Source organism: Sciurus carolinensis, unplaced genomic scaffold, assembly GCF_902686445.1.
Source record: "Sciurus carolinensis unplaced genomic scaffold, mSciCar1.2, whole genome shotgun sequence".
Lineage (NCBI taxonomy): Eukaryota > Metazoa > Chordata > Mammalia > Rodentia > Sciuridae > Sciurus > Sciurus carolinensis.
This window is the reverse complement of record NW_025920187.1, coordinates 20602-38329: the sequence shown is the minus strand read 5'-3', so window position 1 is coordinate 38329 and position 17728 is coordinate 20602. Positions and strand designations below refer to the sequence as shown.

Genomic DNA, 17728 nt, shown 5'->3' with positions numbered 1-17728 from the left:
TGTGCACAAGAGAAAGCCAGCATCCTTCAAGGCAGCATGCACCTGGACTTTCCCACCCAGGCTTGCTCTCATTGTCCCCAAAACTCGACTGGGTTTTGGAGAACAGCAAGGGGTAATTCAGGGACATGGTGTTTTGCTGTGTGCAAGTGTATATGCATAGATCTAGGCACACGCTCTGTTGTTTATGACTCCCTGGAGAATCTTGACTAATATAGTTGCCAGACACCTTTTGTCTATGTGAGCTATATCTATCATTATTTACCATATTATTTACCAAGCAGGGCTGGGCGGCTGTAAACCCAGCTACTTGGGAGGCTGACACAGGAGGACTGCACATTCAAGGCCTGCCGAGGCAACTGAGTGATGCCCCATCTACAAAAAGAAGAAGAAAGAAGACATTTAAACTAAGAAAATGTTAAGATACAAGTATACACAAGCACGTCTTCTCAGTCCCTCAAGTGATGTCATCACGTATCTTCTTGCTCCTGAAAACCCCACTGTAGGCCCATAAAACAGTAAAACTGAAAGAGCAAATGATTCTTAATCTCGTTATGAAAATAATTTGGACCCAGTAGACCTGATGAAAGGGTATCTTGGAGGAGTCTAGACCACACTTTAGATTTAGAGGATCTTTATTGGGATTGTGGGAAATCTACCTCAAAGAAAAGGTGTTCCATCTGAACACCAAGAACCAACACCTGAATTTCCATAAGGAAGGTGACGGCCCAGCACTTCCTGTATGTGACTCATTTAATCCCTTTGGAAACTTTATGCAGTGAACACCATTATCTTTCCCATTTCTAGAACAGGAAAATGGCACAGAAGGGTTCTATCACCTGACAATCATCACACAGCCCAAAATTAGTAGGCCTCAGTTTATAATCCTAAGGATAGAGTTTCTAGCTCCTGAATGTTACCTCATATGCAGAATTTACCCTCCAGACTTCTGAAGCTGGAAAGCGATCGCCAGCTCCTGAATTTACAGGTGTCTCATTCAGAAGAATCACCTCAGTGTGAGTCCTGGTTTTCTTAATTGTACAAGAGGTGCAATGATTACTTGTTGATCTTGATATAAGTTAAATAGAATGAAAATTAGGAACTGGACTGAGGTTACTCCATACTAGGGGACTGTTATCAAAGAAAACTGGAAACTTCAAGAACAATTACAGGTTAGACCAGAATTATGGGTAAGGCATGTTTGCTGATAAAACATCAAATGAGGGGAAACCGTTTTTGAGAACTTGCTTATTTTAAATGCTTCTTTTTTATGCTATGCAAACAAGTGGACCTATTTTGAATAGTATAACAAGGCAGGAAAAAAAAAGATTGATGAGCAATAACTTAAAATAAACTGGTCTGTCGCTCTCGCCAGCAAGAACGACCCGGAGACGTGATGGGTGGCAAACTTCTTTATTAACAGCAGATTCTTCTTCTTTCTTTTAGGGAAGTTATTGTCACTTATATAGGTTATATCAACTAATTAGAATATTCATGATATGTGGGGAGAAGATAGACGTATATGGGTATAACTTGAAGCACCTAAGAATCACGCAAGAATCATGCAGAGGCCCTGACCAATTACTGAGACTTCCTCAAGGTGAAGTTAGTTGTTTGCGTGCAGAATAGCAGTTTTTCAACCGCACTGGCAGCTTGCCAGGCGCCATCTTGGCCAGGCTCCACCTAGGGCCAGGGGTCCGGCCGAAACCCCGACAGTTCCCCCTTTTTTCTTTTAAAAGAAAAGCTCGGGACCAAGCCTGTCTTAGGCGGAGTGGTCAACCACCGTCCTTACCCGTCATCGGATAACTGTAGAGCATGCTACAGCTCCTGTCTTAGGTCGGTACGGTGTCACCGCCTTCCTTACCCGTCTGGTCAATGGTCCAGCCTCGCGAGCCACACTTGTGGGGAGCTGCCGGCCTCTAGGGCAGCCATGGCCTGATGGAAGATGATACGATCTCTCGCTTGACTCTGGCGCACACGCATGATAGTGCGTGAGAGGAAGATAACAGTAATGATCATAAGCATGCATAATGCTCCCGTACCAGCCCACTGCTTAATAAAACTGAAAGAGGAGGATAACCAATTTAGTACTTCAGACATAGGAGCTACATCAACTCTAGTAGCGTTAAGGCTAACAATTTGAGATCTAAGAATAGCTGTAAGATTATCAAATTCATAAGACCAGTTGGAACGTAGCTGAACAGACAAGATTCTAGACAAATTTGCTGCATAGCTGAAGTTATGATAAGCTATGGGTGTAACACAAAGTCCTCTTAGGTGATAAATGCATCCTACGCTTAACAGTTCCTGCAAAATGTCCATTTGTTCTTGAAGTAAGTCCACTCGCTGGTTCACTAAAAGAATCCCTGCTTTGAAGTGTTGATCCACTGTCTGCTGAGTAGATAAGGCAGTAGCAGTCTGTTGAACCACCTTATTGATTGTGGCTGCAGATTGTACAGACGTAGTTAAGGCTACAGCTGCCGCAGTGGCTGCTGCCGCTGATGCAACTATGGCGGTAATGACTGCTGCGGTGATTCCAAAGTCCCTCTTGTTTCTAGACAGCAATACTGGCAATTCATCATCTGTAACATAGACTGGGACTGGTAGGAAGGTAGGAACACACATTAAGTCTGCCAGCAGGAACCTAGAAGCATTTTAACATTGAGAGATAGCACAAATCTGAAGTACAATTGAGAGAAGCAGTTGTTTTGTTACATAGTTGAACTGTTCCTCCTAAGAGACTAAAAAGAGGTTGTAAGTTAGTTTATTCCGTGGAAACACACAAACTGAGCCGCAGCTCCAGTAAAGCACCGAGTTACCCTTATTACCCAGAGTTAAAAAACCCCAAACAAAGAGACAAAGAGAAAGTTTATCTTTAGGGGACCTGAAGGTCTCCTCTATTCCCCCTTTTTGTTTATAAAGAGCATTTTTGAGGGTGAGATGTGTATGTTCGACAATACTTTGTTTTTGTGGGTTATAAGGTACATCTGTGGTTAGAGTTATTTTAATTTTAGTGAGGAATTGGTTCTTACCAATTTTAGTTTTTAAAGAAAAATTTAGACTTTATAACGTAGTACAATCTTTAACAGTTGCTTAACCATAATTGTATAAACCCCTATTTTTAAGACAATTGTTCTAAAGAATAAAACTTAATAGACACAAAGTTAAGAGTAAATTAGTGTTTCTAAGAAATCCTTGTCATTTTACCATGTCATTTTACCATATAGATTAAACTTTGGCTTATATCAGAACATTAGTATTTCACCTTAGGAGAAACCTTAAATAGCTTTGGCTGTTTACATGTTGAAACTTGCCCTTTATTTACATAGACGTTCTTAGCACTTACTTAGACCCTCATGTATTTCATCATACAAGCACTTTTTTACCCAGAAACATTTCCTTTTCTCTTTTACTAAATATATTTCCATATCCAGACCCTTTTATTTTCTCTTTCCTATCTGTTGACCCCTTTTTGTTCACATTCTGAAACAACTCTTATGAAATTTTTGAATTTAGATAAATCACTCTATTTTAATAAGATTAAATATTTTGTTGTTTATAGTACTCTTAATTGAAACACAGTTGAAACTTTTGGGACCCTTTATATATAGAATTCCACTTGTTAGGACATAACTCTTAGTAACCTTGTTTTTAGTTTAGTGAGGACACAAAGTAATCGTAAACCCTTCTTATTTACCAACCTATGAAAACACCAATAATGTTTAAGTATGTTACCCCATGTAATTTAAGGAGTTAAAAGTACTTGATGTTATTTAACAATTAGCATTTTAACTTTGTAAATTAACCAGACGTCTCTACAAACACATTTGAGTAATCCCATACATGTTAACTCTAATTTATTTATTTTATAAAAACCGAGATATCAGACAAGTGTCCTGAACAGGATCTGCTGCCTCTTTCCTGCTGAAGATAAGTCCTAGAAGCAATTGATATTAGACATTGTTTAACATTAACATTTCATTAGTTTGACCACCTGGAGACTTGCAAGTTATTTTCAAAGATATTTTACTTTCATTAGTTTACCCAATTTAAATTGAACCTTTTAAATCACGTGAATAAAAGTATTTGGATCCATTTTTAAATTTTAATTTTAAGAGCGCTCAGTTTTGACGCAGACAAAACATGACATTAGACAGCACAACATAACACATAACACAAAATCAAAGGCCTTGTAACTTTATAGGTAAATGTTCATTGCAATGAAACAGCTGTTTAAAAACTTCAGTTGAATAAAAAATAGAACTGATCAAAAAGAAAAAAATCATTAACCTAGGTATGTAGGATCAAAATTATGAGCTCAAAAATACAGCATCAAAGAAAAACAAAACAAACAAAGAATCCTAGAAAATAAGTTAGTTAAGTTTAAAACGGACACCCTTTTTTTTTTTTTTTTTCTTCAGGTTACCCCTCCTCCTTCCCGCTGAGACTGCTGTAATTTACATTCCATTGCAGGCTTTGACAAGGCCAGGCAGAGGGGAGGGAGGATCACCCAGGACTTTTTAACCCTTTTTTTACCTGGTTGAGAAATCAGGTTAGGTTTGAATGCAGAAAATCACAAAACATTATTTTTTATTACTTTTAAGGAATGGAGCTGCTGAGCTCTCTGCCTAGGGGGACCCTCCCCTAAACTGATTTTCCTCTTTGTGCTCTGTTTGTGGTTTTATTTGTACTTTCTCCTTTTTTTTTTTTTTTTTTTACTGTGCCACTGTATATTTTTGTAAGCTCAACTCTTGTAAAGCCTTTTGTAACGCCTTTTTTTTTGTCTTCTAGCTGCTGCCCTATGCCCTCCAATTCCCTTAATGTCTGTTGACTAATTGAACCAGCTTGAGAACACTTTGTTTCTTTACTAATTTTATTTAACTCCATCTCTGAGAGTCCCTCTTCGCTCTCATCAGAATCTGACTGAGCGCTAACAGAGCCCTTTTGTGACTCTTCTTTTACCTTTTCTAACACTTCCTCTCCCTGCGCAACTGCCTTTTGTAAAGCCTCCCGAGGGGAACGCAAACAAGTTCTGACTAATGACCAAACTGCTAACGTCCCCGGGAGTGTGACCGGACAACGCTTTAAATCTTCCCCCGGGTGTTCCCACTGTGGGATAGTTAGCAATCCTTCCTCCAGAAACCAAGGTGAAATCTCCTCTACCTGCTTTAAAAATGCCCGAGCGGTTTTTGTCTTTAAGGAAGTGCCGTTAGCTTTAAGAATTTCTTTCAAGGGACCTTCCATTCGATATCTAGCAACCTCGTTCCCCATTTTTTGAGGAAACTTTAACCTCTCGTTCCTAGGAACTTTATCGCAATCACAATATTCTCGTCTCTAGGAAACCTCCCTGTCCACTGACAGATCTGGGTGCACACTTTCACCGATCCGTTGCTCACCTCACTCACCTCTCCGCGGCACGTAAGATTCCCGGGTTTCGGCACCACTTGTCGCTCTCGCCAGCAAGAACCACCCGGAGACGTGATGGGTGGCAAACTTCTTTATTAACAGCAGATTCTTCTTCTTCTTTTAGGGAAGTTATTGTCACTTATATAGGTTATATCAACTAATTAGAATATTCATGATATGTGGGGAGAAGATAGACGTATATGGGTATAACTTGAAGCACCTAAGAATCACGCAAGAATCATGCAGAGGCCCTGACCAATTACTGAGACTTCCTCAAGGTGAAGTTAGTTGTTTGCGTGCAGAATAGCAGTTTTTCAACCGCACTGGCAGCTTGCCAGGCGCCATCTTGGCCAGGCTCCACCTAGGGCCAGGGGTCCGGCCGAAACCCCGACACTGGTCACAGTGGCACACGCCTCCAATCCCAGCGCCTCCGGAGGCAGGAGGAGCACAGGTTCAAAACCAGCCTCAGCAACTTAGTGAGGCTGTAAGCAATCTAGTGTAACTCTCTCAAATTTTTAAAAAGGGGACTGGGGATGTGGCTCAGTAGTTAAGTGCCCCTGGGTTCAATCTCCAGGACCAAAAGACAAAAAATAAAGAAAATTGATTCTCAGGGTAGCAGGTGTAACTCAGTGGTAGAGCACTTACCTAGCATGAAGGGGCACTGGATTGAAACCCCAACACCACAAAAAAGGGAAGAAATAAAGAAAATGGATATAAGACAGACATGAAAAAGAGATTCCAGTTACAATTTTCTCAGCAGCCCTAGAGGTCAAACAGCACAAACTCATTTAAACTGAAGAAGAAACAAAGAAAATTAACCTCAAGCAAATAACCAAGACAAAAATGAAATAAGAAAAAGGAGCTAAACAAAGAGGAAAGAGCATTGTTGAATGTCTACGGAGCTAAGGTTTTCGCCATAACTTAAACTGAAACAGGTTGAATTCCAGAATTAAAACAAAGCTTACAACTATTTCAAAGGGATGAAATTGCATTGGATATTGCTTGAAAGAAACCCACTAAAAATGTGTGGAGATGGGTTGCCATATCTGCTGTAGCTGTAGCCATTATCAGAGGATTGTGGGAAAATCTTCGAGAGAAAGCAGAGTTCCTTTGTCCCTGAAAGATCCACCTGGCTGCACACAGTGATGCAGACAAGGGTCCCTGTAAATTTGGTAAGACAATTATAAATGTTTTTGGTTCTTAAAAATCAATAGAACTCAGTTGATTGATGGGAAATATGCATGCCATTAAGTTTAATGATGTGAGAAGCAAAGCCCAGAACTTTGTTTAGTTTCTCAGGCTTCTGAACATTGTGTTCAAGGCAGAGATGTGACCCCATCCGGCAGTGCCATTAAATGGAGCATCACTGCTTCCCTGGGGCGAAGGATGACCTCAGGCCTCCTCTGCCTCCCTCCCTGCCCTGCTCTCACCACCACCTCTCCAGGAGGAACCTGGCTAAATTCTGCAGATTCCTAGGCAAGGCTGGTGGTGCGAAGAAATTTACAAAAGTCTCCAATTCCTTTCAGAGGCAGCACTCTGATTTAATGTTTCTACATGACAATCAAATGGAATAGGAGAGGCGATCTGAGTTCTGTGCTGATTTTTTTTTGAAGAAACTGTCCTTGACTCTCCCTACCACAAGATGACTAGAACTTAGAGATCCCCCGAGGAAGGATGAGGTCCTGAATGTTGTTAGAAAACTTCAGCTGGGCACAATGGAAATGGCGGACACCAACTAAGAGGGGATACTCGCAAGCTCAGGAAGAAGTCATGTGCATGGATTAAAGAGCACCGTATCAGCTTCCTGTGGCTGCCATAATAAGCACCATGACCTCGGGCATGCTAAAATTCAGGAACCTACTGCCTCATGGTTCTTGATGCCAGAAGACCAGAATCAAGGTGTCAGTAGGGCCATGCTCCACAGGATGCTCTAGGGTGGAATCCATCCTCACCTCTCCTGGAAACCAGTGGACGCGTAGGTGTTTCTTGACTTGTGACTGCATCCCTTCAGTGTCTACCTCCATCTTCACCTGGGATTCTTCCTCTGTGTGTCTTCTCTTCCATCTCTCACAAAGACCCTCTTCACTGGATTTAAAGCCCACTACATAATCTAAAATAATCTCATCTTGAGGTTTTTTTACATGACACCATTCTCAGAGAGCAGCGCCGTGTTTTTACTCAGCTGCCCCTGAATTTATCCATGTGACTTGGGCTAATCTTGGTTCACGTCTCAGTTGTGTCCCTTTCAGGTGGTTCTACCTTGGTGAAAAAATTGTCCTCAGAACATGTCAGCTACTCAGGCCTCTGCGTTCTCCTCACTGCAGAACTGAACAAATTCTCTCAAGTTACCTTCCACCAGGTACACCAGGAATGCTGTAACTAGGATTCCTGCTTAATTTTCTCTTTCTTAAAACTACCAGTGAGAAGCCCGAAGACGCCTTCGGCGACACCGCCACCATCGGCGACACCGCCACCGTTGGCCCTTCTCCTGCTGTCCACGGCCCCTCATCCCCTTCCCCGGCTCGTGGCCGCAAGTCGGCCCTCCCGCCTAGCCCCCGGCTGGGCCCTGCGAGGCCCCCGGCATTGGCAAGGCCGGCCCGGGCCCCAACGCCGTGCCGCCTTGCGCCTAGCCGGACTGTCTGGACTCGCGACTCAGTGCTGTTGTTTTCTTTCCCAGGACTGGTTCCGAGGGGTCCGCAGGCACGCAGACCCGCCGCCCGCTGGAGCACTCCTGCCTGGCCCAGGAGCGGCCCCTTGCAGACGTTGGAGGAGCCTGTCGAGTGCCTTCCCGGCGCCCGACCGCCCACCGTTCGGCCGGCTGGCCCGCTTCTTCCTGATGCAGACTGCGGTCCACTAGAGGCTGGACAGGACCCTCGAGGTGATTCATGGCAGGGGACGTGGGAGGATTCTGTTCCTCCATCCATGACACCAGTGTCTCTGCTGGGTTCAGAGCACTGTATGAGGAGGGATTGCTTCTTGATGTCACTCTGGTTATTGAAGATCATCAGTTCCAGGCCCATAAAGCACTCTTGGCCACCCAAAGTGATTACTTCAGAATTATGTTTACTGCAGACATGAGGGAAGAGATCAGGACAAAATTCATTTGAAAGGTCTAACTGCTACTGGTTTCAGCCACCTCCTTCGATTTCTGTACTTTGGAACTATAGAACTGAGTATGAATGCTGTTCATGAAATTCTTCAGGCTGCCATGTATGTGCGACTTGTAGAAGTGGTGAAGTTCTGCTGCTCTTTTCTCTTAGCCAAAATCTGCTTAGAAAATTGTGCAGAGGCTGGGGAGATAGCTCAGTCGGCAGAGTGCTTGCCTTGCAAGCACAAGGCCCTGGGTTCGATCTCCAGCACCAAAAAAAAAAAAGAAAAGAAAAGAAAAAACAAAATTGTGCAGAAATAATGAGACTCTTAGATGATTTTGGTGTAAACATCAAGGGTGTCAGGGATAAGCTGGACACCTTTCTGCTAGACAACTTTGGGCCACTCATGTCCAGGCCTGACTTCTTGTCCTATCTGAGCTTTAAGAAGCTCATGTCTTATTTGGATAATGATCATCTGAGCAGTTTCCCAGAGATAGAGCTGTATGAGGCTCTATTGTAGAAGACACTGGAGACATACCGATACCATCATTCAGAACATCGGGTTTCGTTTGATGACCCCGTCCAGTGTTTTTGAGAAGGTTAAAACATCAGAATTTTATAGATATTCCCAACAGCTGCGCTATGAAGTTGACCAAGCATTGAATTACTTTCAGAACGTTCACCATCAGCCTTTGTTAGATATGAAATCAAGCCGCATTCGTTCTGCCAAACCACAAACTACAGCATTCTGTGGAATGATTGGACATAGCATGGTTAACAGCAAAATACTTCTCTTAAAGAAGCCAAGAGTCTGGTGGGAACTGGAGGGCCCACAAGTATCTCTATGGCCAGACTGCCTTGCTATCATCAATAACTTTGTTTTCCTGTTGGGGGGGCGGTGAAGAACTGGGCCCAGATGGCGAATTCCATGCTTCTTCTAAAGTGTTCAGGTATGACCCAAGACAAAACTCTTGGTTGCAGATGGCAGACATGTCTGTACCACGTTCAGAATTTGCAGTTGGTGTTATTGGGAAGTTCATTTATGCTGTAGCAGGCAGAACCAGAGATGAGACTTTCTATTCAACAGAGAGATATGACATCACCAATGATAAGTGGGAATTTGTGGATCCTTATCCAGTTAATAAATATGGACATTAGGGGACAGTGCTCGATAACAAGTTGTTTATCACTGGAGGAATCACCTCATCTTCCACTTCTAAGCAAGTGTGTGTGTTTGACCCCAGTAAAGAAGGGACCATAGAACAGCTGACCAGGATAACTCAAGTAGTTACCAACTGCTGGAAGAATAAGAGCAAGATGAATTACGCAACATGCTTTCATAAGATGATTTCTTACAACGGCAAACTTTACATCTTCAGTGCATCTGTGTGATCTTGAGGGCCTCTTTTGAATCTCAGGGCTGCCCTTTCACAGAAGTGTACAACCCAGAGACTGATCAGTGGACCATCTTGGCATCCATGCCAATTGGTAGAAGTGGCCATGGTGTGACTGTGTTAGAAAAACAAATAATGGTTCTTGGGGGCCTTTATTATAATGGTCATTACAGTGATTCCATTCTCGCTTTTGATCAGAATGAAAACAAATGGAAGGAAGATGAGTACCCCGGGATGCCCTGCAAGCTCGATGGTTTAAAAGTATGCAACCTGCATTTTCCGGACTATGTACTGGATGAGTGAGAATCGGAGTGGTACATGACAAGCTCTGACCCTGCAGTGCAGCATGCAAACACTTTTTTAGAATTTAGGTAATACCAGGAAGGAAGAGAGGGAGGGAGGAAAGGAAGAGAGGGAGGGAGGGAAGAAGGAAGGAGAGAAAAAGATAAACAAGAAAGGACAAATAAAATTAAAAATAAAATAGAGGATTTTCAAGATGGCGGCCTAGAGGGTGGCTGTATTTCACGTTGCTCCAGGACGCAGGATTCAAAAGAGGAGATAGTGAGAGACTTGGGACCAACTCAAAGCCACCGGGTGAGTCTCTCCCATTGGGAAGGCGTCCCAGATGGGGCGGTAGCCCCGGAACGCAGGGAATTTGTGAATTAGAGTTGCTCGGCAAGACCCACCTCCCCCCGCTGGAGCAGTAAACACTTACAACTGGGATCATCGTAGAGGAGGCGGCTCAGCATAGCGCTTGGACTCGGAGCAACCACTGGGGCTCCGGGCGGCTGCCTGAGGAGGAGCTGCATGGTGAGCTGTTTAGACTCAGATAAATCGCTTCCGAACACCAGGGGGTTACCTGGAGGAAGAGGAGAAGCGCAGCGGGTCGCTTGGTCTAGGAGTGACTGCATCAGAGCCACAGGCGGTTGCCAGAGGAGGAGCTGCGTGGTGAGCTGTTTGAACTCAGAACAACCGCCTCTGAACACCGGGGGGTTGCCCGGAGGAAGAGGAGAAGCGCGGCGGGTCGCTTGGTCTAGGAGTGACTGCATCAGAGCTACAGGCGGTTGCCAGAGGAGGAGGCGAGTGGTGAGTTGATTGCACTCAAAGCGACCGCTCCTGAACACCGGTGGCCTGCCTGGAGGAGGAGCGCGGTGGGTCACTTGGTCTCAGAGCCACCGCCCCTGAACACCCGGGGGGCTACCCCGAGGAGGAGGAGGAGGAACAGGGCGGGTCACTTGGGCTTGGAGTGACTGCCTAGGGCTACGGGCGGTGGGCGGGAGGAGGAGACGCGAAGTGAGTTGCTTGGACTCCTAGTGACTGCGTCGGAAACCGGGCCACTGTGCGGAGGAGGAGGTGTGTGGCGGGTCTCTGGGTATCGGAGCTATTGTACGAGCTCCAGGTGGTGGCTCAGAGGAGGGGCCGCATTAGCCAGGAGATTAGGTGCAGAGCAGGGTCCCAGGAGCTAGGTGGCTTCTTGCTGGAAGAGCCGCACAGAGACACGCCTAGGGGCGGAGCGAAGTTTCCAGGACTGCTGGCAGATTCTCTGGGAGAGGCAGCCTAAGGAGACTCGCCAGCAGAGGGTGAGGCTCCCAGGCCCAGGAGGTAGGTCCGGGCCCCTGGGAATGTTGCAGAGGAAGACAGCCCAGCCCAGGTAGTAGTTGTAGATTGAGGGGAACCTCTAGGAGGAGAACTGACCAGCGAGACGTTACCACCGAGTGAGTCTTCCCTACCGGGAGAGGTTTTCCCACAGGGACGGTTAAACCAGAGACACAGGCACAAATATGCCTTGCCTCAGCCTGCAGCCTAGTTCCCCGTTGGATGACCATTGGTCAACAAGTGGAGGCACCTCTGCCCACTAGCAGGGAATATACGCCACCTGAGGGTCACCACCCTAGAGAGGCAGCTTCTTCGTGGAGCTCTGCATTATCAACTTCCTCCAAGACTTCAGGCTACTGAAGGATAAGAGGGGATATACTAGCAATCTTCAGGGACATTATAAGTCAATAGAGGAAATCTGCAATATCTTAATGACCCACTGATTCCTGAACAATATGAGAAAACAAGGGAAGAAAATGCCCCAAACATATCTAGATGTTACATCAATAGAATCCAACGACAGCATGGCAGAAGAAATGACAGAAAGGGAGTTCAGAATGTACATAATTAAAATGATTAGGGAAGCAAACGATGAGATGAAAGAGCAAATGCAGGCACTGAATGATGAGATGAAAGAGCAAATGCAGGCATTGAATGATCGCACCAATCGACAGTTAACAGAGCAAATTCAGGAAGCAAAAGATCATTTCAATAAAGAGTTAGAGATATTGAAAAAAAAAACAAACAGAAATCCTTGAAATGAAGGAAACAATAAACCAAATTAAGAACTCCATAGAAAGCATAACCAATAGGATAGAACACCTGGAAAACAGAACTTCAGATATTGAAGACAAAATATTTAACCTCAAAAACAAAGTTGAACAAACAGAGAAGATGGTAAGAAATCATGAACAGAATCTGAAAGAACTATGGGATATCATGAAAAGGCCAAATTTGAGAATTATTGGGATTGAGGAAGGCTTAGAGAAACAAACCAAAGGAATGAACAATCTATTTGAAGAAATAATATCAGAAAATTTCCCAAATCTGAAGAATGAAATGGAAAATCAAGTCCAAGAGGCTTATAGGACTCCAAATACACAAAATTACAACAGACCCACACCAAGGCACATTATAATGAAAATACCTAACATACAAAATAAAGACAGAATTTTAAAGGCTGTGAGAGAAAAGAACCAAATTACATTCAGGGGGAAACCAATACGGATATCAGCAAATTTTTCAATCCAGACCCTAAAAGCTAGAAGGGCCTGGAACAACATTTTTCAAACTCTGAAAGAAAATGGATGCCAACCAAGAATCTTATACCCAGCAAAGCTTACCTTCAAATTTGACGATGAAATAAAACCTTTCCATGATAAACAAAAGCTAAAAGAATTTACAAAAAGAAAGCCAGCATTACAGAACATTCTCGGCAAAATATTTCATGAGGAAGAAATAAAAAACAAAGAAGCAAATCAGCAAAGGGAGGAATTATCCTAAAGGAACTGTCAAATAAAGGAGGAACCAAGATGTGTCAAAAAATAAATAAATAAATAAATAAAATTTTAAATATGAACCAAATGACCGAGAATACAAATCATATCTCAATAATAACCCTGAATGTTAATGGCCTGAATTCATCAATCAAAAGTCCTAGACTGGCAGATTGGATTAAAAAGAAAGATCCAACAATATGTTGCCTGCAAGAGACTCACCTCATAGAAAGAGATACCCATAGACTAAAGGTGAAAGGATGGGGAAAAACATACCATGCACATGGACTCAGCAAAAAAGCTGGAGTATCCATCCTCATTTCAGATAATGTGGACTTCAAGCCAATGTCAGTCAGAAGGGATAAAGAAGGACATTTCATACTGCTTAAGGGAAGCATAAATCAGCAAGATATAACAATCATAAACATCTATGCCCCAAACAGTGGCTCATCCATGTATGTGAAACAAATCCTTCTCAATTTTAGAAACCAAATAGACCATAACACAATAATACTAGGTGATTTTAACATGCCTCTCTCACCACTGGACAGATCTTCCAAACCAAAATTGAACAAAGAAACCATAGATCTCAATAACACAATCAATAATTTAGACTTAACAGACATTTATAGAATATACCATCCAACCAAGAGCGAATACACTTTCTTCTCAGCAGCACATGGATTCTTCTCTAAAATAGACCATATATTATGCCACAAAGCTAATGTCAGCAAATACAAGAAGATAGAGACACTACCTTGTATTCTATCAGATCATAATGGATTGAAGTTACAAATTAATGAAAGAGTAAAAAACAGAAACTACTCCAACACCTGGAGATTAAACAATATGCTATTATATGATGAATGGATAACAGAAGATATTAGGAAGGAAATTAAAAAATTCTTAGAGATAAACGAGAACAAAGAAACATCATATCAAAATCTCTGGGACACTATGAAAGCGGTACTTAGAGGAAGATTTATTTCATGGAGTGCGTTTAATAAAAGAAGTAAAACTCAAAAAATAAACAACCTAACACTACAGCTCAAAGCCCTAGAAAAAGAAGAACAGACCAACACCAAAAGTAGTAGAAGACAGGAAATAGTTAAACTCAGAGCTGAAATCAACGAAATTGAAACAAAAGAAACAATACAAAAAATTGACAAAATAAATAGTTGGTTCTTCGAAAAAATAAACAAAATTGATAAGCCTTTAGCCACACTAACAAAGAGAAGACGAGAGAAAACCCAAATCACTAAAATTCGGAATGAACAAGGAAATATCACAACAGACACGACTGAAATACAAAACATAATTAGAAGCTGTTTTGAAAATCTATACTCCAACAAAATAGAAAATTTTGAAGACATCAACAGGTTTCTAGAGACATATGAATTGCCTAAACTGAACGAGGAGGACATACACAATTTAAACAGACCAATTTCAAGTAATGAAATAGAAGAAGTCATCAAAAGCCTACCAACAAAGAAAAGTCCAGGACCAGATGGGTTCTCAGCCGAGTTCTACAAAACTTTTAAAGAAGAGCTCATTCCAATACTTCTCAAAGTATTCCATAAAATAGAAGAGGAGGGAACCCTCCCAAACTCATTCTATGAAGCCAATATTACCCTGATTCCTAAACCAGACAGAGACACATCAAGGAAAGAAAATTTCAGACCAATATCCTTAATGAACATCGACGCAAAAATTCTCAACAAAATTTTAGCAAATCGCATACAAAAACTTATTAAAAAGATAGTGCACCATGATCAAGTGGGTTTCATCCCAGGGATGCAAGGTTGGTTCAACATCAGGAAATCAATAAATGTCATTCACCATATCAATAGACTTAAAGTCAAGAATCACATGATTATTTCGATAGATGCAGAAAAAGCATTTGATAAAATACAGCATCCCTTCATGCTCAAAACACTAGAAAAAATAGGGATAGTGGGAACATTCCTTAACATTGTAAAGTTCATCTACGCTAAGCCCATGGCTAATATTATTCTAAATGGTGAAAAACTGAAAGCATTCCCTCTAAAAACTGGAACAAGGCAGGGATGCCCTCTTTCACCACTTCTATTCAATATCGTCCTTGAAACTCTAGCCAGAGCAATTAGACAGACCAAAGAAATTAAAGGGATACGAATAGGAAAAGAAGAACTCAAACTATCCCTATTTGCTGATGATATGATTGTATACTTAGAGGAACCAGGAAATTCCACCAGAAAACTGTTAGATCTCATAAGTGAATTCAGTAAAGTAGCGGGATATAAGATCAATGCACATAAATCGAAGGCATTTTTATACATAAGCGATGAATCTTCAGAAAGAGAAATTAGGAAAACTACCCCATTCACAATAGCTTCAAAAAAAATAAAATACTTGGGAATCAATCTCACAAAAGAGGTGAAAGACCTCTACAATGAGAACTACAGAACACTAAAGAAAGAAATTCAAGAAAACCTTAGAAGATGGAAAGATCTCCCATGTTCTTGGATAGGAAGAATTAATATTGTCAAAATGGCCATACTACCAAAAGTGCTATACAGATTCAATGCAATTCCAATTAAAATCCCAATGATGTACCTTACAGAAATAGAGCAAGCAATTATGAAATTCATCTGGAAGAATAAAAAACCCAGAATAGCTAAAGCAATCCTTGGCAGAAAGAGTGAAGCAGGGGGTATCGCAATACCAGATCTTCAACTCTACTACAAAGCAATAGTAACAAAAACGGCATGGTATTGGTACCAAAATAGAAAGGTGGATCAATGGTACAGAATAGAGGACACGGACACAAACCCAAATACATACAATTTTCTCATACTAGACAAAGGTGCCAAAAATATGCAATGGAGAAAAGATAGCCTCTTCAACAAATGTTGCTGGGAGAATTGGAAATCCATATGCAACAGAATGAAACTAAACCCATATCTCTCACCATGCACAAAACTAAACTCAAAATGGATTAAGGATCTCGGAATCAGACCAGAGACCTTGCATCTTATAGAAGAAAAAGTAGGTCCAGAGCTTCAACATGTCGGCTTAGGACCAGACTTCCTCAACAGGACTCCCATAGCACAAGAAATAAAAGCAAGAATTAATAACTGGGATAGATTCAAACTAAAAAGCTTTCTCTCACCAAAGGAAACTATCAGCAATGCGAAGAAAGAGCCTACAGAGTGGGAGAAAATCTTTGCCAATCATACTTCAGATAGAGTGCTAATCTCCAGAATCTATAAAGAACTCAAAAAACTCTACACCAAGAATGCAAATAATCCAATCGACAAATGGGCTAAGGAAATGAATAGACACTTCACAGAAGAAGATCTACAAGCAATCAACAAACATATGGAAAAATGTTCAACATCTCTAGTAATAAGAGAAATGCAAATCAAAACCACCCTAAGATTCCATCTCACCCCAATTAGAATGGCGATTATCAAGAATACAAGCAACAACAGGTGTTGTCGAGGATGTGGGGAGACAGATACACTCATACATTGCTGGTGGGGCTGCAAATTAGTGCAGCCACTCTGGAAAGCAGTATGGAGACTCCTTAGAAAACTTGGAATGGAACGACCATTTGACCCAGCTATCCCACTCCTTGGCCTATACCCAAAGGATTTAAAATCAGCATATTACAGAGATACAGCCACATCAATGTTCATAGCTGCTCAGTTCACAATAGCCAGATTGTGGAACCAACCTAGATGTCCTTCAATTGATGAATGGATAAAGAAAATGTGGTATATATATACAATGGAATATTACTCTGCCATAAAGAATGATAAAATTATGGCATTTGCAGGCAAATGGATGAAACTGAAGAATATCATGCTAAGTGAGATAAGCCAATCTCAAAAAACCAAAGGAAGAATGATATCGCTAATAAGTGGATGAGGACACATAATGTGGGGTGGGAAGAGTTAGTGTTAGGTTTAGAGTTAGGTTTAGGGAGGGGGGCAAGAATGGAGGAAGGAAGGACTGTATAGAGGGAAAAGAGGGGTGAGAGGGGTGGGGGGGGAGGGAAAAAATAACAGAATGAATCAAACATTACCCTATGTAAATTTATGATTACACAAATGGTATGCCTTTATGCCATGTACAAATAGAGAAACAACATGTATCCCATTTGTGTATAATAATAAAAAAAATAAATAAATAATAATAAAAAAAAAGAATTTAGGTAATACCAGACTCGTAAATAAAGGCCCCTCAAAACAGCACCTTTGGACACCTCATTCTGGGAAGCCTGCTCGAGTCATAGTAAAGGACACACACATTTGTGTGGGGAGAAATGGTAAAAATGGAGAATTTTGTCTTAATTACATGAAACTAAGTTTTAAAATATTTTATAACAAATTATTTGAGCTGCATAATCTAAACATGTCAAACCTTCAGTGGGACTATTTTTATATATGTATATGTGGGTGTAGGTCTTAACATTTCAGTTTATAATATAAATTGTTATTTTAGTTTATAAACTGTCAGAAGAGACTAGCTCTTTTGAGAATACATAAAGTTTTAGACTGAAGTAAAACAGCATAGATACAGTGTAAATTAGATATAATTGAGGGCTATATGGCAGTAAAACTGCTAGTGCCAGTTTTCTTGTTTGCCTACTATACATTTTTGATTGTTGTATTCTGAACATTTTCAGAGACCATATATTTGTTCAATCGCATTCAGAGTCGGTTTGGGAATAAATATCTTCTAAAAAGAGATTTATCTTAAAAAT

General features: G+C 41.6%; 1 pseudogene; it reads left to right on the top strand.

The window, feature by feature from the left end:
- Positions 1-8147: 8147 nt before the first annotated feature.
- LOC124974880 (kelch-like protein 15) lies at positions 8148-10189 on the top strand (annotated as a pseudogene).
- The last annotated feature ends 7539 nt before the right edge of the window (positions 10190-17728 follow it).